Below are 20,624 nucleotides of genomic sequence, written 5' to 3'. Positions count from 1 at the left end.
AAGGGCGTGCCCGACATCGCCACCCAGCTGAGGGTGTTCTTTGCTTGCAACTGCGTCCGCAGAACTTTGCCAAGACGGACTACGGACTCTGGCGGGAACGCAATGTCTCGCTTCTTCCTGTTGCCTCTCTGGAGGTCCCTGGGGTGGGACACTTGGGATAGTTCCATCCCCTACAACTGGGACACTCCTTGGTTCTACTTGGATACCTTCAAGTTCATCAGGGAGCAAGGGCTGCAGGGAGTCAAGCCGGACTTGTGGAAGCCAAAGACGATCTACAAGCTCATCCGAGCCAGCGACATTTTGGAGTCGGTTCCAGGCCTGCCTTCAGACACCTGCAAGGTGGTCTGGAGGAATGTTTCTTCCAACATCCTCACCAACAGGCACAAAGACCTGGCATGGATGGCTATCCAGGGGGGACTGCCTCTCAGGACATTTATGCATGCCAGGAACCTGAGCAGATACAGACACTGCCCCTTCTGCATCATCCATGAGGAAACGTCCTACCACGTTTTCTGGGAGTGCTCATTTGCTCAGGCCCTGTTGGGGGCCCTGGAACCTGAACTCAAGGACTTTGTGCCACAGACAGCCATCACTCACTTTGGGGTGTTGAATGGACTATTCTGTGGAACTTTTTCTTTGGAGGACATTGACGGCGCCTGGCGGGTGCTGTGCTGTTTTAAGGACGCTTTATGGTGCGCCAGAAAGCGCCTCATCCACCAGCGGGAGAGGATGTCCATTGAGGACTGCCGCAGACTGATCCTCAGTCTGCTCAGAGACTATTCCTTGTTGGACTTTAAGGAGGAAGAGGACGTCTGAAGATTTCCCCCTTCCCCCTACTCCCCCTTGCGTGTCTTTGTCCCTTCAATAAAGCTTCGGGCCTGTGTTTCCCCCTTCCCTCCCCTTCCCCCCCCCCACACACCCGATGTCTATTGTTGATAGTGTTTCTTTTTCAGTTATCGTTTTTCGTGCATGACATAGTGACTAGGAAATGTATAGTGTATTAGGATGCTACAGTTTTTGGGGTAAGCGGCGTCATGCATGACGTGGTGATCCGGGGGATTCATCCTCTGTGCACATCACGTCAGGCATCATACCGCTGAGCGAATGTATTTATTTGCCTGAATGTATTCATCGTATGTTTGGAACTGTATTACTATGTGGTGCGCTGCGTCGCAGTACAGGGTGAGATGTACCCCGATTACACGTAACATGTTGTTTTTGATGCTTCTGCAATAAAAGTATCTTTTCAATCAAAAAGGTGGTTCTCCCAGGGCGAGGCTCAACCATTGCACTCCGGCTGTGCTGACCCCTGCGATTTCCCCAAATGCGGGAAACTCGATTGCATAATTTGTGGTAGTGGGGGACTGCGTTCGCGCTCTCCCCTGATTCTTTCTGGTCAATGATAGTTCAGCTAAAAGCTTTGTCAGCCGGGTGGGCTGCTCTTTCAGCTCCTGCTCCCTTCTCTCTAGTCTCTTTGCACCTGCATTGCATCCCTTGCCAAATGGCTTCTTCCGTGCATGACTTCACTCCCCATTTCTGCTACAGGACAATCGCCAACTCTGTAGGAACAGCCCCCTCCCGCTGCGCCATATTCCTATGCTTCCTTTCGTGGCAGGAAGCTTGCGCTGCTGCTGGATGCTTAAGGGCCGCCTCCTATGCAAATACAGGCGCTGACGCAGTTTACACTGGGACTATTTCGCAACTCCTTTGCGTCTCTCCAGACATTGGGGGGGAGAAGAAGAGAAGAAAAAAAAAAAAAAAAAAAAACTACAACACTCCTGCTCCACTCTTTACACAGATGTGCATTGCTCTGTGGCCTAGCTCTGACAGATACCCAGAAAGCTCCCCTAACGTGGACAAAGCGTGGCCCCAACCGGTGAACACTAGCCGGTCCCTTCCAACTCATACTTACCTGGCAGGGGAGATACCATGATCACGAAGGTGGTTCTCCCAGGGCGAGGCTCAACCATTGCACTCCGGCTGTGCTGACCTCTGCGATTTCCCCAAATGCGGGAAACTCGACTGCATAATTTGTGGTAGTGGGGGACTGCGTTCGCGCTCTCCCCTGATTCTTTCTGGTCAATGATAGTTCAGCTAAAAGCTTTGTCTGACGACACACCGGGTGGGCTGCTCTTTCAGCTCCTGCTCCCTTCTCTCTAGCCTCTTTGCACCTGCATTGCATCCCTTGCCAAATGGCTTCTTCCGTGCATGACTTCACTCCCCATTTCTGCTACAGGACAATCGCCAACTCTGTAGGAACAGCCCCCTCCCGCTGCGCCATATTCCTATGCTTCCTTTCGTGGCAGGAAGCTTGCGCTGCTGCTGGATGCTTAAGGGCCGCCTCCTATGCAAATACATGCGCTGACGCAGTTTACACTGGGACTATTTCGCAACTCCTTTGCGTCTCTCCAGACATTGGGGGGGAGAAGAAGAGAAGAAAAAAAAAAAAAACTACAACACTCCTGCTCCACTCTTTACACAGATGTGCATTGCTCTGTGGCCTAGCTCTGACAGATACCCAGAAAGCTCCCATAACGTGGACAAAGCGCGGCCCCAACCGGGGAGCACTAGCCGGTCCCTTCCAACTCATACTTACCTGGCAGGGGAGATACCATGATCACGAAGGTGGTTCTCCCAGGGCGAGGCTCAACCATTGCACTCCGGCTGTGCTGACCCCTGCGATTTCCCCAAATGCGGGAAACTCGACTGCATAATTTGTGGTAGTGGGGCACTGCGTTCGCGCTCTCCCCTGATTCTTTCTGGTCAATGATAGTTCAGCTAAAAGCTTTGTCTGACGACACACCGGGTGGGCTGCTCTTTCAGCTCCTGCTCCCTTCTCTCTAGCCTCTTTGCACCTGCATTGCATCCCTTGCCAAATGGCTTCTTCCGTGCATGACTTCACTCCCCATTTCTGCTACAGGACAATCGCCAACTCTGTAGGAACAGCCCCCTCCCGCTGCGCCAAATACATGCGCTGACGCAGTTTACACTGGGACTATTTCGCAACTCCTTTGCGTCTCTCCAGACATTGGGGGGGAGAAGAAGAGAAGAAAAAAAAAAAAAACTACAACACTCCTGCTCCACTCTTTACACAGATGTGCATTGCTCTGTGGCCTAGCTCTGACAGATACCCAGAAAGCTCCCATAACGTGGACAAAGCGTGGCCCCAACCGGGGAGCACTAGCCGGTCCCTTCCAACTCATACTTACCTGGCAGGGGAGATACCATGATCACGAAGGTGGTTCTCCCAGGGCGAGGCTCAACCATTGCACTCCGGCTGTGCTGACCCCTGCGATTTCCCCAAATGCGGGAAACTCGACTGCATAATTTGTGGTAGTGGGGGACTGCGTTCGCGCTCTCCCCTGATTCTTTCTGGTCAATGATAGTTCAGCTAAAAGCTTTGTCTGACGACACACCGGGTGGGCTGCTCTTTCAGCTCCTGCTCCCTTCTCTCTAGCCTCTTTGCACCTGCATTGCATCCCTTGCCAAATGGCTTCTTCCGTGCATGACTTCACTCCCCATTTCTGCTACAGGACAATCGCCAACTCTGTAGGAACAGCCCCCTCCCGCTGCGCCATATTCCTATGCTTCCTTTCGTGGCAGGAAGCTTGCGCTGCTGCTGGATGCTTAAGGGCCGCCTCCTATGCAAATACATGCGCTGACGCAGTTTACACTGGGACTATTTCGCAACTCCTTTGCGTCTCTCCAGACATTGGGGGGGAGAAGAAGAGAAGAAAAAAAAAAAAAACTACAACACTCCTGCTCCACTCTTTACACAGATGTGCATTGCTCTGTGGCCTAGCTCTGACAGATACCCAGAAAGCTCCCATAACGTGGACAAAGCGCGGCCCCAACCGGGGAGCACTAGCCGGTCCCTTCCAACTCATACTTACCTGGCAGGGGAGATACCATGATCACGAAGGTGGTTCTCCCAGGGCGAGGCTCAACCATTGCACTCCGGCTGTGCTGACCCCTGCGATTTCCCCAAATGCGGGAAACTCGACTGCATAATTTGTGGTAGTGGGGCACTGCGTTCGCGCTCTCCCCTGATTCTTTCTGGTCAATGATAGTTCAGCTAAAAGCTTTGTCTGACGACACACCGGGTGGGCTGCTCTTTCAGCTCCTGCTCCCTTCTCTCTAGCCTCTTTGCACCTGCATTGCATCCCTTGCCAAATGGCTTCTTCCGTGCATGACTTCACTCCCCATTTCTGCTACAGGACAATCGCCAACTCTGTAGGAACAGCCCCCTCCCGCTGCGCCAAATACATGCGCTGACGCAGTTTACACTGGGACTATTTCGCAACTCCTTTGCGTCTCTCCAGACATTGGGGGGGAGAAGAAGAGAAGAAAAAAAAAAAAAACTACAACACTCCTGCTCCACTCTTTACACAGATGTGCATTGCTCTGTGGCCTAGCTCTGACAGATACCCAGAAAGCTCCCATAACGTGGACAAAGCGCGGCCCCAACCGGGGAGCACTAGCCGGTCCCTTCCAACTCATACTTACCTGGCAGGGGAGATACCATGATCACGAAGGTGGTTCTCCCAGGGCGAGGCTCAACCATTGCACTCCGGCTGTGCTGACCCCTGCGATTTCCCCAAATGCGGGAAACTCGACTGCATAATTTGTGGTAGTGGGGGACTGCGTTCGCGCTCTCCCCTGATTCTTTCTGGTCAATGATAGTTCAGCTAAAAGCTTTGTCTGACGACACACCGGGTGGGCTGCTCTTTCAGCTCCTGCTCCCTTCTCTCTAGCCTCTTTGCACCTGCATTGCATCCCTTGCCAAATGGCTTCTTCCGTGCATGACTTCACTCCCCATTTCTGCTACAGGACAATCGCCAACTCTGTAGGAACAGCCCCCTCCCGCTGCGCCAAATACATGCGCTGACGCAGTTTACACTGGGACTATTTCGCAACTCCTTTGCGTCTCTCCAGACATTGGGGGGGAGAAGAAGAGAAGAAAAAAAAAAAAAACTACAACACTCCTGCTCCACTCTTTACACAGATGTGCATTGCTCTGTGGCCTAGCTCTGACAGATACCCAGAAAGCTCCCATAACGTGGACAAAGCGCGGCCCCAACCGGGGAGCACTAGCCGGTCCCTTCCAACTCATACTTACCTGGCAGGGGAGATACCATGATCACGAAGGTGGTTCTCCCAGGGCGAGGCTCAACCATTGCACTCCGGCTGTGCTGACCCCTGCGATTTCCCCAAATGCGGGAAACTCGACTGCATAATTTGTGGTAGTGGGGCACTGCGTTCGCGCTCTCCCCTGATTCTTTCTGGTCAATGATAGTTCAGCTAAAAGCTTTGTCTGACGACACACCGGGTGGGCTGCTCTTTCAGCTCCTGCTCCCTTCTCTCTAGCCTCTTTGCACCTGCATTGCATCCCTTGCCAAATGGCTTCTTCCGTGCATGACTTCACTCCCCATTTCTGCTACAGGACAATCGCCAACTCTGTAGGAACAGCCCCCTCCCGCTGCGCCAAATACATGCGCTGACGCAGTTTACACTGGGACTATTTCGCAACTCCTTTGCGTCTCTCCAGACATTGGGGGGGAGAAGAAGAGAAGAAAAAAAAAAAAAACTACAACACTCCTGCTCCACTCTTTACACAGATGTGCATTGCTCTGTGGCCTAGCTCTGACAGATACCCAGAAAGCTCCCATAACGTGGACAAAGCGTGGCCCCAACCGGGGAGCACTAGCCGGTCCCTTCCAACTCATACTTACCTGGCAGGGGAGATACCATGATCACGAAGGTGGTTCTCCCAGGGCGAGGCTCAACCATTGCACTCCGGCTGTGCTGACCCCTGCGATTTCCCCAAATGCGGGAAACTCGACTGCATAATTTGTGGTAGTGGGGGACTGCGTTCGCGCTCTCCCCTGATTCTTTCTGGTCAATGATAGTTCAGCTAAAAGCTTTGTCTGACGACACACCGGGTGGGCTGCTCTTTCAGCTCCTGCTCCCTTCTCTCTAGCCTCTTTGCACCTGCATTGCATCCCTTGCCAAATGGCTTCTTCCGTGCATGACTTCACTCCCCATTTCTGCTACAGGACAATCGCCAACTCTGTAGGAACAGCCCCCTCCCGCTGCGCCATATTCCTATGCTTCCTTTCGTGGCAGGAAGCTTGCGCTGCTGCTGGATGCTTAAGGGCCGCCTCCTATGCAAATACATGCGCTGACGCAGTTTACACTGGGACTATTTCGCAACTCCTTTGCGTCTCTCCAGACATTGGGGGGGAGAAGAAGAGAAGAAAAAAAAAAAAAACTACAACACTCCTGCTCCACTCTTTACACAGATGTGCATTGCTCTGTGGCCTAGCTCTGACAGATACCCAGAAAGCTCCCATAACGTGGACAAAGCGCGGCCCCAACCGGGGAGCACTAGCCGGTCCCTTCCAACTCATACTTACCTGGCAGGGGAGATACCATGATCACGAAGGTGGTTCTCCCAGGGCGAGGCTCAACCATTGCACTCCGGCTGTGCTGACCCCTGCGATTTCCCCAAATGCGGGAAACTCGACTGCATAATTTGTGGTAGTGGGGGACTGCGTTCGCGCTCTCCCCTGATTCTTTCTGGTCAATGATAGTTCAGCTAAAAGCTTTGTCTGACGACACACCGGGTGGGCTGCTCTTTCAGCTCCTGCTCCCTTCTCTCTAGCCTCTTTGCACCTGCATTGCATCCCTTGCCAAATGGCTTCTTCCGTGCATGACTTCACTCCCCATTTCTGCTACAGGACAATCGCCAACTCTGTAGGAACAGCCCCCTCCCGCTGCGCCAAATACATGCGCTGACGCAGTTTACACTGGGACTATTTCGCAACTCCTTTGCGTCTCTCCAGACATTGGGGGGGAGAAGAAGAGAAGAAAAAAAAAAAAAACTACAACACTCCTGCTCCACTCTTTACACAGATGTGCATTGCTCTGTGGCCTAGCTCTGACAGATACCCAGAAAGCTCCCATAACGTGGACAAAGCGCGGCCCCAACCGGGGAGCACTAGCCGGTCCCTTCCAACTCATACTTACCTGGCAGGGGAGATACCATGATCACGAAGGTGGTTCTCCCAGGGCGAGGCTCAACCATTGCACTCCGGCTGTGCTGACCCCTGCGATTTCCCCAAATGCGGGAAACTCGACTGCATAATTTGTGGTAGTGGGGCACTGCGTTCGCGCTCTCCCCTGATTCTTTCTGGTCAATGATAGTTCAGCTAAAAGCTTTGTCTGACGACACACCGGGTGGGCTGCTCTTTCAGCTCCTGCTCCCTTCTCTCTAGCCTCTTTGCACCTGCATTGCATCCCTTGCCAAATGGCTTCTTCCGTGCATGACTTCACTCCCCATTTCTGCTACAGGACAATCGCCAACTCTGTAGGAACAGCCCCCTCCCGCTGCGCCAAATACATGCGCTGACGCAGTTTACACTGGGACTATTTCGCAACTCCTTTGCGTCTCTCCAGACATTGGGGGGGAGAAGAAGAGAAGAAAAAAAAAAAAAACTACAACACTCCTGCTCCACTCTTTACACAGATGTGCATTGCTCTGTCAGATACCCAGAAAGCTCCCATAACGTGGACAAAGCGTGGCCCCAACCGGGGAGCACTAGCCGGTCCCTTCCAACTCATACTTACCTGGCAGGGGAGATACCATGATCACGAAGGTGGTTCTCCCAGGGCGAGGCTCAACCATTGCACTCCGGCTGTGCTGACCCCTGCGATTTCCCCAAATGCGGGAAACTCAACTGCATAATTTGTGGTAGTGGGGGACTGCGTTCGCGCTCTCCCCTGATTCTTTCTGGTCAATGATAGTTCAGCTAAAAGCTTTGTCTGACGACACACCGGGTGGGCTGCTCTTTCAGCTCCTGCTCCCTTCTCTCTAGCCTCTTTGCACCTGCATTGCATCCCTTGCCAAATGGCTTCTTCCGTGCATGACTTCACTCCCCATTTCTGCTACAGGACAATCGCCAACTCTGTAGGAACAGCCCCCTCCCGCTGCGCCATGTTCCTATGCTTCCTTTCGTGGCAGGAAGCTTGCGCTGCTGCTGGATGCTTAAGGGCCGCCTCCTATGCAAATACATGCGCTGACGCAGTTTACACTGGGACTATTTCGCAACTCCTTTGCGTCTCTCCAGACATTGGGGGGGAGAAGAAGAGAAGAAAAAAAAAAAAAAACTACAACACTCCTGCTCCACTCTTTACACAGATGTGCATTGCTCTGTGGCCTAGCTCTGACAGATACCCAGAAAGCTCCCATAACGTGGACAAAGCGTGGCCCCAACCGGGGAGCACTAGCCGGTCCCTTCCAACTCATACTTACCTGGCAGGGGAGATACCATGATCACGAAGGTGGTTCTCCCAGGGCGAGGCTCAACCATTGCACTCCGGCTGTGCTGACCCCTGCGATTTCCCCAAATGCGGGAAACTCGACTGCATAATTTGTGGTAGTGGGGGACTGCGTTCGCGCTCTCCCCTGATTCTTTCTGGTCAATGATAGTTCAGCTAAAAGCTTTGTCTGACGACACACCGGGTGGGCTGCTCTTTCAGCTCCTGCTCCCTTCTCTCTAGCCTCTTTGCACCTGCATTGCATCCCTTGCCAAATGGCTTCTTCCGTGCATGACTTCACTCCCCATTTCTGCTACAGGACAATCGCCAACTCTGTAGGAACAGCCCCCTCCCGCTGCGCCATGTTCCTATGCTTCCTTTCGTGGCAGGAAGCTTGCGCTGCTGCTGGATGCTTAAGGGCCGCCTCCTATGCAAATACATGCGCTGACGCAGTTTACACTGGGACTATTTCGCAACTCCTTTGCGTCTCTCCAGACATTGGGGGGGAGAAGAAGAGAAGAAAAAAAAAAAAACTACAACACTCCTGCTCCACTCTTTACACAGATGTGCATTGCTCTGTGGCCTAGCTCTGACAGATACCCAGAAAGCTCCCATAACGTGGACAAAGCGTGGCCCCAACCGGGGAGCACTAGCCGGTCCCTTCCAACTCATACTTACCTGGCAGGGGAGATACCATGATCACGAAGGTGGTTCTCCCAGGGCGAGGCTCAACCATTGCACTCCGGCTGTGCTGACCCCTGCGATTTCCCCAAATGCGGGAAACTCGACTGCATAATTTGTGGTAGTGGGGGACTGCGTTCGTGCTCTCCCCTGGAAGTAAGACACTGACACTTCGCAGTTTGCCAACTTCCTAAAATTCTGTTTTATTGAGGAACTAACAGTATCATTTATAGGGCATATGATGCAGGCAAAGCATATACATTGATTGGGTGAAAAGTCCACTGGGTTTCTGCGTGTTCGTCCATCCGTGTTGATATCTTCCAATCATTGTCCCCAAAGAGACTCATTCCCTTTTATGGGGGTTGTTTACATTAAAAGATACTTTTCTCCTAATGAGTCACCAAGGGCGAGACTCCGGATGAAGGCGCCATCTTAATTATCATCATTGTTCTGTCAACCTATATCTGATTGTTTACTTAAGAGAGTAAGGAATTTAAAGGGCAAGAAACAGTCAGTAGCAAGGCTATAAAATTGTCATTTTACTGATCATCTAATAAAACGTGGACTGTCTATCACAATCCACTACAATCCCCCCTTAAAATGGCTATTTTATTCCTGACTGTCCCTATGTCCTCTGATGTCCTAACTGCCTGGTGGCCCTCCCTCTGGAACTCTTTTAAGACGCATATAGAGCCCCTGAGTGGCTAATCCATCCCTAGAGTCTCGATACGTCCTGAGAAGGCCACAGTCAGGCACTGTCTTTCCCTGCTTATAGTTGTCTGTTAGGGGGGGGGAAATTTGTAGCATTCCCCCTTTTTTTTTATAAGCCTGAAATATGATGATCAGGGGCCATAGTCTGTAAGGGAGTATAGGATTCCCTTTCTTCACGGGGGAGTTCAACATTGTTATAGTTCAGGAATGTAGGGGAGATCTCGTTCACAGCTTTCCCTATTAGCCTCTTAATGCAAGGGATCACACAGCAGGCGACTATTGCCATTAGAATGATAATACCCAGGATAACCATCCCTGCGTGGGTGAGGGCTTTCTGCCAGCCACTCAGCCATCCAAACCACTGATCCCAGGGATGTGTAATACCTGAGTTTTCCTTAAGCTCATTTGACAGGTCCTCCAACCTCTTGATGGCCAGTGTCACCTTCCCATTTGGGCCTGTGTTATCTGGGATATACGTACAGCAGGTCATGGTCTTTGGTATCATTTTACAGGCCCCCCCCTTTTTCAGCTAATAACATATCGAGTGTCATACGATTTTGAAAGACCATGTTAGAAGTAGCCTCCAACTGCTCTGCTATCCCCTTTAAGGCATCTCGTGTGTAGTTTACAAACCGTTGTTGATTATAGTAGATGTAGTTTATCCAATCTACATTCTTGTTCTCAGTGATGAAGAGGAATAGGGATTCAAATCCCGCGGCCACCTGGTCTCTGGCCTTGAATTCATCGGGTACCCCCCTTGGGACTCCTATCGCATCTATATAGACATGGGGGTCAAAACTCCCTTGTGGGGCACTTCGTTTGTGCTTGGTTGCATGGGGGGGGTTGGGCGGCACCTTAAGTAATGGATCTGAGAAGATGTGCAATGGCATTATGGCATGGAGGCGTGGGGATTGGGAGAAGGGAGAGAATGATTAAGGGGGGCCAACCACTCTTTTGAAAGGTATATATCTTTCAGTTGGAACTCACAATGGTGGATTGTGCCACCTCTGGGGTATAACACCCCTAGAAGGTAAGTTCCCTGATCTCCCGGATTCTCTATGGTCAGAGTAAGGGGGATGGCTACAGTGAATTGCTTGTTCATTTTTGTGGATCACCTATCTACCTTAGGGGTGGTAAGTGAGTGTCATTCGGGAAATTAGAGATTTTCCATACCGGTCTTTCCGCTCTACTGCACTTTGTGGCTTATACCCCCAAACCGGTCTCGTGTTCCATCCCACTGATCCCCAGTAGCCACAATCTGCTCCCCAATAATTATCTGTAACACATATATATATATATTGTGGAGGCAATGGGGACAGGTGTGTTCTTGCACAGGCTATGATTGAAGAAAAATGTTGCTACTTGTGTGTTGGATGAGTTATACCAAAACTGGGTGGAGTCACCCTTGTGAGTGATGGCCACCTGTTGGCCCCCTCCCATTTCCACCAAAAAAGGATATGCAACACAATCATTGTGGTGTGGGTGACACGGACAGGGCCTCGTCCTCTGGAGCTGGAACCTTCTTGCAATGTGAGGCGTGTATCCAGGTGGACTTTCCCTCCAACTTCACTGAAGTGGCAGTCAACAGGAGCACCTGGAAAGGACCGTCATATCTGGGTTCCAATGTATGTTTTCGCAGAAACTTTTTGACCAAGACCCAGTCTCCAGGTTGTAAAGTGTGTGTTCCTATGTCCGCCTCAGGATCTGGAATGGAGGAGAATACTTGCACATGGATATTAGTCAACACACGTGTCAAAGATATCACATACTTTGTCAATGAGTCAAACTGCAACTGTATTGCTGAGGATAGTAGGTACCCAGTCTAGGGGCGGACCCAAACAAAATCTCATAGGGAGACAACCCATGACTCCCCCTTGGTGTGTATCTAACGCTGAAAAGAGCAATAGGCAAGCTGTCCGGCCATCCCATGCCTACCTCTTGGGCCATTTTTAACATTCTTGACTTCAGGACCCCATTTAGGCGCTCTACCTTCCCACTACTCTGGGGATGATAGGGTGTGTGAAACGCAAGTGTGACCCCCAGAGCCGACCAGATCTCTTTTGTAACATTGGCAGTAAAAGCCGGTCCCTGATCACTTTCAACCACCTCGGGCACTCCGTATCTGCAGACTATCTCCGTGAGCAGCTTCTTGGCAGTGGTTCTTGCCGTCTGGTTGGTTACTGCGAATGCCTCTGGCCATCCTGAGAACATATCCACCACCACTAGGGCATATTCAAATCGTCCACTTTTTGGCATCTGGATATGATCTATCTGGATCCTCTGAAATGGATATAGTGCCCTGGCCAGATGCTTGCTTGGAGGTTTCTCAGGTCTTCCAGGATTGCACTTGGCACATACAACACAAGACTTACAGAATCTGTCTGTGTAAGCCGTAATTCCGGGTGCCACATAGTATTTACTGATCAAAGAGTTCATTAGCATCTTGGACAGGTGTGACGCTCCATGTGCCCACTGCACTGTTGCCGGATATAAGGATCTGGGAAGCAAAACCTTCTTCCCCACCACCCACAATCCTTTGTCCTCAACTGCTCCTTTCTGCATCCATTCCTTCCTTTCTTCTTCTGAAGCATTATCCTGGGCTTCCTGGAGTTGGTTGTCCTTGGGCTGATGAATTAGCACAGGCATCACCTCACTGCACATCTTTTCATCCTCTTCCTGCTCCCTGACCGCAGCTTGCTTAGCAGCCATGTCTGCCAGATGATTTCCTTTTGCTTCCATAGTGGTCAATTTACCGTGGGCCTTCACCTTCAGTATGGCCACTTGGGCTGGTAGTAAAAGTGCTTCCATAAGGTGGTTGATCGCCTTTCCATGCTTTACAGGAGTCCCAGCTGCCGTGAGAAAGCCCCTCATTTTCCAGATTAGGCCAAAATCAAGTGCAACCCCCAGTGCATATCTGGAGTCCGTGTAAATGTTAGCTGTCTTTCCTTTTGTTAATTCACAGGCTTTGGTGAGGGCCCTTAGTTCAGCCTCTTGTGCAGACATAAAAGGTGGAAGAGGTCTAGCTTGCAGTACCATTGTGTCGGTAGTCACAGCATATCCAGTGTGGTAGGTGCCAGCATTATCTGCAAAGCGGGATCCATCCACAAAAAGTATTAAGTCAGGATTTGATAGGGGCGTATCATGGACTGTTGGTAGGTGTGTAGTTTCTGCCTGCATAAGTTCCAAACAGTCATGTACCACATCCTCTGGTGCCACGTCTTTGGTGTCTTCTTCTGCTTCGTCTACCCCCCCCTGGAAGAGGGAGAAGAGTTGCAGGGTTTATCTGGGTGCATCTGACCAGGGTGACATGATCAGGTAAAAGAAGGGAGCCTTGCAGTCGCAGATGCCTGGCGGCAGATAGATGTTTTGGTTGGGTTTGGTTCAGTATTGCGGTAATGTCATGGGGGGCCAGAAGTGTGAGTGGATGTCCTAAGACCAAATCTGCCGTTTTATCCAGAAGAAGATGAGCAGCAAAAACAGCCCTCAGACAGGAGGGACCACCTCGTGCAACCGGGTCTAGCCTGCAGGAGTAATAACCCAGAGGCCGGAGGCGACCCCCATGGCGTTGTGCCAGAACTCCTGTTGCATGACCCTGTCTCTCAGCCACAAAAAGCTTGAAGGACTCATCATAATCTGGTAGACCTAATGCAGGTGCAGTGGAGATGGCTTTTTTCAGGCGATGGAAATCAAGTACAGCTTCTTCTGTCAGGGAAAAGGGTTCAGATTTCAGGGCATCATAAAGGGACTGCATCAAGACGGAAGCTTCTGGGATCCAGGAACAACAATAGGAAACCAACCCTAGAAAAGCATGCAGGGTTTTTGGTCCCTGAGGTATTGGGACATTCTGGATAGCCCGTACTCTATCCGGTGTGAGGTGACGAGTGGCTTGGGAAATGCAATGTCCCAAGAAAATGACAGAAGTTTGGCACCACTGTAACTTGTCCTTAGAAACCTTGCAGCCCTGTTCAGCCAAGTGGTGGAGGAGGCTCAGAGAGGCGATTTTTCCTTCAGAATGGTTGGTGGCACATAGGAGCAAGTCATCCACATATTGGAGCACTATGACTTCCGGGTGTGACTGTAGCCAGGTGCTGAGGATAGTTGTCATGGCCTTTGTAAACTGGCTTGGCGAATCTTGGGCCCCTTGGGGCATACCTCTCCAGGTATACTGTCGGCCAGCATGGGTAAAGGCGAAGAGAGGGGTCCAGCGGAACACTGAAGAAGGCATTTGCAAAGTCAATAACTGTGTACACTTGGGCTGTGGGAGGTACCCCTGCAAGCAGGGTGTGGGGGTTTGGTACAATGGGGGTTTCCAAAATAGTTGCCTCATTGACTGCTCTCAGATCTTGAACCATGCGATATTTGGTGGGCTCACCTTTTGGAGTTCTTTTCTTCACTGGGAAAAGGGGTGTATTGCATGGGGACACACAGGGAATTAATGCCCCATTTTCCAGAAGTATATTGACTTGTTTGGAGATGGCGTCCATCTGGGCTTGCTTCAGAGGATATTGAGGCTTCCGTGGCAATGGTGCTCCAGGCTTAAGCTGGACTAACACTGGAGCAACTTTCAGATGGCCAATATCCTCAGGGCCGGTGGACCAAAGAGTGAGTGGCAGCTCCTGTAAGGCCTGTTCTACATGGTCTGGCAAGGGGTGGCCTGAAACTTCCTGTAGAGACATCATCAGTGGTAATGAACATAGAGCCGAGGTGTCTTCCTCTCCCAAGGGGGTGGAGAGCTGAATGGTGCCATCTGGTTGGTAGGATATAGTTGCTTGCAACCTGGACAAGACATCAGCTCCCAGCAGATTCAACGGGCAAGTATTTGACACCACAAAACGAGACAGAAGATTGGGTAAGGTGCCGATATGTAGAGGTTTTGTAAGCCAACTGCGTTGTGGGCAGCCGTCTACTCCAACGCAGGAAACATCAATGTTTGAGAGGTATGTTTCATTGGGTAAATCTTCTCTCCGCAAAACGCTTCTGGCTGCACCTGTGTCCACTAAGAATTGTGTAGGATGTCCCTCGATGGGGACAGTGACCTTTGCTAGGGGCCCACTAGCACAATATCCGTGAGAAGAAACTGTCATAAGGGGAGTGGACACAGGTTTGCCCCTGTCCTATTGGAGAAGGTTTAGATGTTCTTGGGTAGGACCTGTGCGTGGGGGTCCTGGAAGCGGTGGAGGTGGTGGCATTGCAGACTCTTCCCACCCTGAGTTGTAGTCATTGGGTCGTCGTGAACGTCTGGGAGCTCTGCATTCCCTTCTGAAATGTCCTGGTTTTCCACAGTTGAAGCAGATAAGTGGGTTTCTTCTGGAGACCTGCTCTCCAGCCGACAACATGAGTGGTGCCGGCTTCCGGGCCACCTGGGCGGTCTCTAGACCTTTTGCCACCAATAGCAGTATATCCAGGTGGAGGGTACGGTACTCTGGACGGGCAGTGATCAAACCCTTGCGAACAGACTCCTTTAGTCCTGATACAAATGCAGAGGCCAGCATTTGAGTATGTACCTTGTTATGGACACTGAATCCCAGGTCTGTAAACACCTGTGTTAGTCTGGTATGGAACTTTTCCACCGACTCAGTCTTGTCTTGGGTAATGTCCTGCAATGTGGTTGCCTGGTCCGCCAGTCTCTCTCTGGCCCACTGCTGCAACTGGTCACAGAAAGAAATTCCCGAGGCATAAGTGGTGTCCTCATTTGGCTTTACTCTGGTGAGATCCTTTTCCATTATAGGCCAATATGCATCCCCAGCCTTGATCTCACACAGACTGACCAAATCCCTCCAGGCTGTGGAATAGGTCTTGTGGATCTGGGCTATGCGCCGGTAAAAAGGCATCGGGTGTTTCTCCGGGTCCGGGAGAGTTGTGACTAGTGCGGAGGCTTGGGATGGAGTGAAAGCCACATACATGATAGGAGCATCAGGTAGGTTGGGCACCGGGCGGGGATGGTCTCCTTCAGATCCTTGGGGGCGATAGACAGGATTGTGGTAAGTGGAAGAAAAGGGATGAGGTGCTGAGTCTGCTTCCATTCCAGACTCATACATAGATAATTTTTGACGTTGGGGTTGTGTGGTTGGGGGAAGTTGAACGAGTGGTTTGCTTTCTGGACCATGGCCTTCTGAGAACGGATCATTCTGTTGGGAACGAATGGAAACAGCATCATCCTCTCGGGTACCCTGGCGGACTGCCGCAGCCACTGTCTTTTCTTGAGCCCATCCTCTTCTGTCTGGCAGAGAGGTAGGGGTTACCACATCTGTAAAATTCCAGCCCTGCCATTCTGTGGGTGTCTTCAGTTCAACTTGGTCTGAAGCCTCTGTTTGTTTTGGTGGTGGTGGTACTACAGGCATCAGGGGTGTGTGGAGGGCCGAAGGTGGTTGGGAGCCAGAGACAGTAAGCACTGGGCACAAGGTGTGTATGGTGTATCGGTGTACTAAGCCCAGAGTCAACATGGCTTCCGGTGGCCTCACTGGGCGCCGCCATCTTTGAAGAGGGCGGAAGCGGAAGGGGCGGGGCCGGAGGCGGAAATGGAGGTGACTGAGTTGGAAGCATTGGATGTTGCATAGTCAGCTTCCGGTCACATCCCTTGCAAATCTCCTCCCACCCCGGATTCTTAACTGAACACCCCTTACATATCCGGAGGTTCTGACTACACGGTATGCAAAAATCTGGACTCTCGGGGTGGGGCCTTCCTGTATTTCCACATGCCTCGCACCTCCAGGACGGGCCATCATCATAGGGGGGCGGCGCCTTGCTGGGCGCATCTCCTTTCCTGTAATATACATATACAACTCCCCTGTCCTGATCCAGTTTTTGCTCCACCCACCCCTCCTGATGTAGGGTGCGGGCCACATTAAACCAAGTTTCTGCTGTCTTTAACATGTTATATTTCAGTAGAAGCCCTTTCTTCTCTTTACACAGCTTTCTCCAGTCCTCCGCCTGCAACCTCCCACCGTTCTTACATGTTCCACCCAGCTTGTTTAACTGTTTTAACTTTTTTACATACTCTGGTCCCTCTCTCTCCTCCACCAGTTCACAAGCAAACGAACTGTTCTCTGGCTTTATAAGTTTCTGTCCCATTTTGTTTTACTTCCCTCCCGGGGACCCTAAGGTGGTCCCCAAAGCCGTCACTCTGTTCTGAAAGTGCTGTGCCGTGAGACAGTGGAACCCGCGCAGCACTTTGCCCCCCCCCTTCTTCTCCTCCAGTAACTTCCCTATTTTTCAGCTACACTGAGAATAATGTACATTAACCCTGTAAACCAATATATCAGGATCTACGATTGTCACCGTACCACTACTTGTAGTACTTTCACGAATCCCCACTCTTTCGTGGTGTACACCAAACATTAATCCACATACACAGTGTGATCATGACATAGTATTTCAGACACGCCTGTCAGGAGTAAAATGTTTTTTTTTTTTAGTTTTCTTTTTCCCCCACAAGCCAATCCCTGGCTGTGGTTTTTTCCCCCGTGTCGCCATTACTGCGACTACGAGTTTCCCCTCGACAGTCACCATCACCACGACTGCGAGTGCCCGGCACCCTCTCTCAAATCAGAGTGTATCCTGTCCACTCCTGACGAGGAATATTTTGCCGTAATTCTCCCCTCCCTCACAGGCGCATCAACAACAACCCAACCAATCACACTGGTACACACAGACAACACAAAAGACAAGACATATCACACTGGTAGATGACGTTACACTGACAGGTGGGTTCAAAGGAGCCCCGGGCAAGTATACCTGTCACTTTGCTGATCAACGGACAGCCAGACGGGTGAGTAGTCCCGCTGGGCAATTCCAGACTACGCAGGTAAGGAATTATTAGACATAAAAATTCACTTACCGCTTTTGGAGGTGATCAGTCTCCGCGTCTGGAATGCTCCACACGGTCCCCCTCATCCACTCTGGGTCGGGCTGATCCCGTGTTCAGAACCCGGGCCCCACGTTGGGCGCCAAATGTCTTGGACTCGGTCACTTACAGACCATTTACCGTGATCTACCAGTGAGCCAAATTAATATGAGAATACGTGCACGTGGAAGTAAGACACTGACACTTCGCAGTTTGCCAACTTCCTAAAATTCTGTTTTATTGAGGAACTAACAGTATCATTTATAGGGCATATGATGCAGGCAAAGCAAAACAGCCCCCTCCCGCTGCGCCATATTCCTATGCTTCCTTTCGTGGCAGGAAGCTTGCGCTGCTGATGGATGCTTAAGGGCCGCCTCCTATGCAAATACATGCGCTGACGCAGTTTACACTGGGACTATTTCGCAACTCCTTTGCGTCTCTCCAGACATTGGGGGGGAGAAGAAGAGAAGAAAAAAAAAAAAAACTACAACACTCCTGCTCCACTCTTTACACAGATGTGCATTGCTCTGTCAGATACCCAGAAAGCTCCCATAACGTGGACAAAGCGTGGCCCCAACCGGGGAGCACTAGCCGGTCCCTTCCAACTCATACTTACCTGGCAGGGGAGATACCATGATCACGAAGGTGGTTCTCCCAGGGCGAGGCTCAACCATTGCACTCCGGCTGTGCTGACCCCTGCGATTTCCCCAAATGCGGGAAACTCAACTGCATAATTTGTGGTAGTGGGGGACTGCGTTCGCGCTCTCCCCTGATTCTTTCTGGTCAATGATAGTTCAGCTAAAAGCTTTGTCTGACGACACACCGGGTGGGCTGCTCTTTCAGCTCCTGCTCCCTTCTCTCTAGCCTCTTTGCACCTGCATTGCATCCCTTGCCAAATGGCTTCTTCCGTGCATGACTTCACTCCCCATTTCTGCTACAGGACAATCGCCAACTCTGTAGGAACAGCCCCCTCCCGCTGCGCCATGTTCCTATGCTTCCTTTCGTGGCAGGAAGCTTGCGCTGCTGCTGGATGCTTAAGGGCCGCCTCCTATGCAAATACATGCGCTGACGCAGTTTACACTGGGACTATTTCGCAACTCCTTTGCGTCTCTCCAGACATTGGGGGGGAGAAGAAGAGAAGAAAAAAAAAAAAAACTACAACACTCCTGCTCCACTCTTTACACAGATGTGCATTGCTCTGTGGCCTAGCTCTGACAGATACCCAGAAAGCTCCCATAACGTGGACAAAGCGTGGCCCCAACCGGGGAGCACTAGCCGGTCCCTTCCAACTCATACTTACCTGGCAGGGGAGATACCATGATCACGAAGGTGGTTCTCCCAGGGCGAGGCTCAACCATTGCACTCCGGCTGTGCTGACCCCTGCGATTTCCCCAAATGCGGGAAACTCGACTGCATAATTTGTGGTAGTGGGGGACTGCGTTCGCGCTCTCCCCTGATTCTTTCTGGTCAATGATAGTTCAGCTAAAAGCTTTGTCTGACGACACACCGGGTGGGCTGCTCTTTCAGCTCCTGCTCCCTTCTCTCTAGCCTCTTTGCACCTGCATTGCATCCCTTGCCAAATGGCTTCTTCCGTGCATGACTTCACTCCCCATTTCTGCTACAGGACAATCGCCAACTCTGTAGGAACAGCCCCCTCCCGCTGCGCCATATTCCTATGCTTCCTTTCGTGGCAGGAAGCTTGCGCTGCTGCTGGATGCTTAAGGGCCGCCTCCTATGCAAATACATGCGCTGACGCAGTTTACACTGGGACTATTTCGCAACTCCTTTGCGTCTCTCCAGACATTGGGGGGGAGAAGAAGAGAAGAAAAAAAAAAAAAACTACAACACTCCTGCTCCACTCTTTACACAGATGTGCATTGCTCTGTGGCCTAGCTCTGACAGATACCCAGAAAGCTCCCATAACGTGGACAAAGCGTGGCCCCAACCGGGGAGCACTAGCCGGTCCCTTCCAACTCATACTTACCTGGCAGGGGAGATACCATGATCACGAAGGTGGTTCTCCCAGGGCGAGGCTCAACCATTGCACTCCGGCTGTGCTGACCCCTGCGATTTCCCCAAATGCGGGAAACTCGACTGCATAATTTGTGGTAGTGGGGGACTGCGTTTCGCGCTCTCCCCTGATTCTTTCTGGTCAATGATAGTTCAGCTAAAAGCTTTGTCTGACGACACACCGGGTGGGCTGCTCTTTCAGCTCCTGCTCCCTTCTCTCTAGCCTCTTTGCACCTGCATTGCATCCCTTGCCAAATGGCTTCTTCCGTGCATGACTTCACTCCCCATTTCTGCTACAGGACAATCGCCAACTCTGTAGGAACAGCCCCCTCCCGCTGCGCCAAATACATGCGCTGACGCAGTTTACACTGGGACTATTTCGCAACTCCTTTGCGTCTCTCCAGACATTGGGGGGGAGAAGAAGAGAAGAAAAAAAAAAAAAACTACAACACTCCTGCTCCACTCTTTACACAGATGTGCATTGCTCTGTCAGATACCCAGAAAGCTCCCATAACGTGGACAAAGCGTGGCCCCAACCGGGGAGCACTAGCCGGTCCCTTCCAACTCATACTTACCTGGCAGGGGAGATACCATGATCACGAAGGTGGTTCTCCCAGGGCGAGGCTCAACCATTGCACTCCGGCTGTGCTGACCCCTGCGATTTCCCCAAATGCGGGAAACTCAACTGCATAATTTGTGGTAGTGGGGGACTGCGTTCGCGCTCTCCCCTGATTCTTTCTGGTCAATGATAGTTCAGCTAAAAGCTTTGTCTGACGACACACCGGGTGGGCTGCTCTTTCAGCTCCTGCTCCCTTCTCTCTAGCCTCTTTGCACCTGCATTGCATCCCTTGCCAAATGGCTTCTTCCGTGCATGACTTCACTCCCCATTTCTGCTACAGGACAATCGCCAACTCTGTAGGAACAGCCCCCTCCCGCTGCGCCATGTTCCTATGCTTCCTTTCGTGGCAGGAAGCTTGCGCTGCTGCTGGATGCTTAAGGGCCGCCTCCTATGCAAATACATGCGCTGACGCAGTTTACACTGGGACTATTTCGCAACTCC

At 51.3% G+C, this 20,624-nt stretch overlaps 17 non-coding genes across 17 annotated transcripts; all 17 read left to right on the top strand.

The window, feature by feature from the left end:
* The first annotated feature begins 1,221 nt into the window (after window positions 1-1,221).
* Window positions 1,222-1,385, top strand: LOC149453863 (U1 spliceosomal RNA). The gene has a single exon (XR_016314619.1). It is a non-coding gene; the product is annotated as a U1 spliceosomal RNA (small nuclear RNA).
* A 519-nt stretch (window positions 1,386-1,904) lies between these two features.
* LOC149453862 (U1 spliceosomal RNA) lies at window positions 1,905-2,068 on the top strand. Its single transcript, XR_016314558.1, has one exon. It is a non-coding gene; the product is annotated as a U1 spliceosomal RNA (small nuclear RNA).
* Window positions 2,069-2,588: 520 nt separating this feature from the next.
* Window positions 2,589-2,752, top strand: LOC149453861 (U1 spliceosomal RNA). Its single transcript, XR_016314572.1, has one exon. It is a non-coding gene; the product is annotated as a U1 spliceosomal RNA (small nuclear RNA).
* Window positions 2,753-3,201: 449 nt separating this feature from the next.
* On the top strand, window positions 3,202-3,365 carry LOC149453860 (U1 spliceosomal RNA). The gene has a single exon (XR_016314492.1). It is a non-coding gene; the product is annotated as a U1 spliceosomal RNA (small nuclear RNA).
* A 520-nt stretch (window positions 3,366-3,885) lies between these two features.
* Window positions 3,886-4,049, top strand: LOC149453859 (U1 spliceosomal RNA). Its single transcript, XR_016314571.1, has one exon. It is a non-coding gene; the product is annotated as a U1 spliceosomal RNA (small nuclear RNA).
* Window positions 4,050-4,498: 449 nt separating this feature from the next.
* Window positions 4,499-4,662, top strand: LOC149453858 (U1 spliceosomal RNA). Its single transcript, XR_016314491.1, has one exon. It is a non-coding gene; the product is annotated as a U1 spliceosomal RNA (small nuclear RNA).
* A 449-nt stretch (window positions 4,663-5,111) lies between these two features.
* LOC149453857 (U1 spliceosomal RNA) lies at window positions 5,112-5,275 on the top strand. The gene has a single exon (XR_016314570.1). It is a non-coding gene; the product is annotated as a U1 spliceosomal RNA (small nuclear RNA).
* A 449-nt stretch (window positions 5,276-5,724) lies between these two features.
* LOC149453856 (U1 spliceosomal RNA) lies at window positions 5,725-5,888 on the top strand. Its single transcript, XR_016314490.1, has one exon. It is a non-coding gene; the product is annotated as a U1 spliceosomal RNA (small nuclear RNA).
* Window positions 5,889-6,408: 520 nt separating this feature from the next.
* Window positions 6,409-6,572, top strand: LOC149453855 (U1 spliceosomal RNA). Its single transcript, XR_016314489.1, has one exon. It is a non-coding gene; the product is annotated as a U1 spliceosomal RNA (small nuclear RNA).
* Window positions 6,573-7,021: 449 nt separating this feature from the next.
* Window positions 7,022-7,185, top strand: LOC149453854 (U1 spliceosomal RNA). Its single transcript, XR_016314569.1, has one exon. It is a non-coding gene; the product is annotated as a U1 spliceosomal RNA (small nuclear RNA).
* Window positions 7,186-7,621: 436 nt separating this feature from the next.
* On the top strand, window positions 7,622-7,785 carry LOC149453853 (U1 spliceosomal RNA). The gene has a single exon (XR_016314590.1). It is a non-coding gene; the product is annotated as a U1 spliceosomal RNA (small nuclear RNA).
* A 521-nt stretch (window positions 7,786-8,306) lies between these two features.
* Window positions 8,307-8,470, top strand: LOC149453852 (U1 spliceosomal RNA). Its single transcript, XR_016314488.1, has one exon. It is a non-coding gene; the product is annotated as a U1 spliceosomal RNA (small nuclear RNA).
* Window positions 8,471-8,989: 519 nt separating this feature from the next.
* LOC149453851 (U1 spliceosomal RNA) lies at window positions 8,990-9,153 on the top strand. Its single transcript, XR_016314559.1, has one exon. It is a non-coding gene; the product is annotated as a U1 spliceosomal RNA (small nuclear RNA).
* Window positions 9,154-18,162: 9,009 nt separating this feature from the next.
* On the top strand, window positions 18,163-18,326 carry LOC149453850 (U1 spliceosomal RNA). Its single transcript, XR_016314589.1, has one exon. It is a non-coding gene; the product is annotated as a U1 spliceosomal RNA (small nuclear RNA).
* A 520-nt stretch (window positions 18,327-18,846) lies between these two features.
* LOC149453849 (U1 spliceosomal RNA) lies at window positions 18,847-19,010 on the top strand. The gene has a single exon (XR_016314486.1). It is a non-coding gene; the product is annotated as a U1 spliceosomal RNA (small nuclear RNA).
* A 520-nt stretch (window positions 19,011-19,530) lies between these two features.
* On the top strand, window positions 19,531-19,695 carry LOC149453848 (U1 spliceosomal RNA). The gene has a single exon (XR_016314578.1). It is a non-coding gene; the product is annotated as a U1 spliceosomal RNA (small nuclear RNA).
* Window positions 19,696-20,131: 436 nt separating this feature from the next.
* LOC149453847 (U1 spliceosomal RNA) lies at window positions 20,132-20,295 on the top strand. Its single transcript, XR_016314588.1, has one exon. It is a non-coding gene; the product is annotated as a U1 spliceosomal RNA (small nuclear RNA).
* The last annotated feature ends 329 nt before the right edge of the window (window positions 20,296-20,624 follow it).

This window comes from Staurois parvus, unplaced genomic scaffold (genome assembly GCF_062004578.1).
Source record: "Staurois parvus isolate SC_StPar_1 unplaced genomic scaffold, SC_StPar_1.0 ptg000445l, whole genome shotgun sequence".
NCBI lineage: Eukaryota > Metazoa > Chordata > Amphibia > Anura > Ranidae > Staurois > Staurois parvus.
This window is presented reverse-complemented; position numbering and strand designations above follow the sequence as displayed.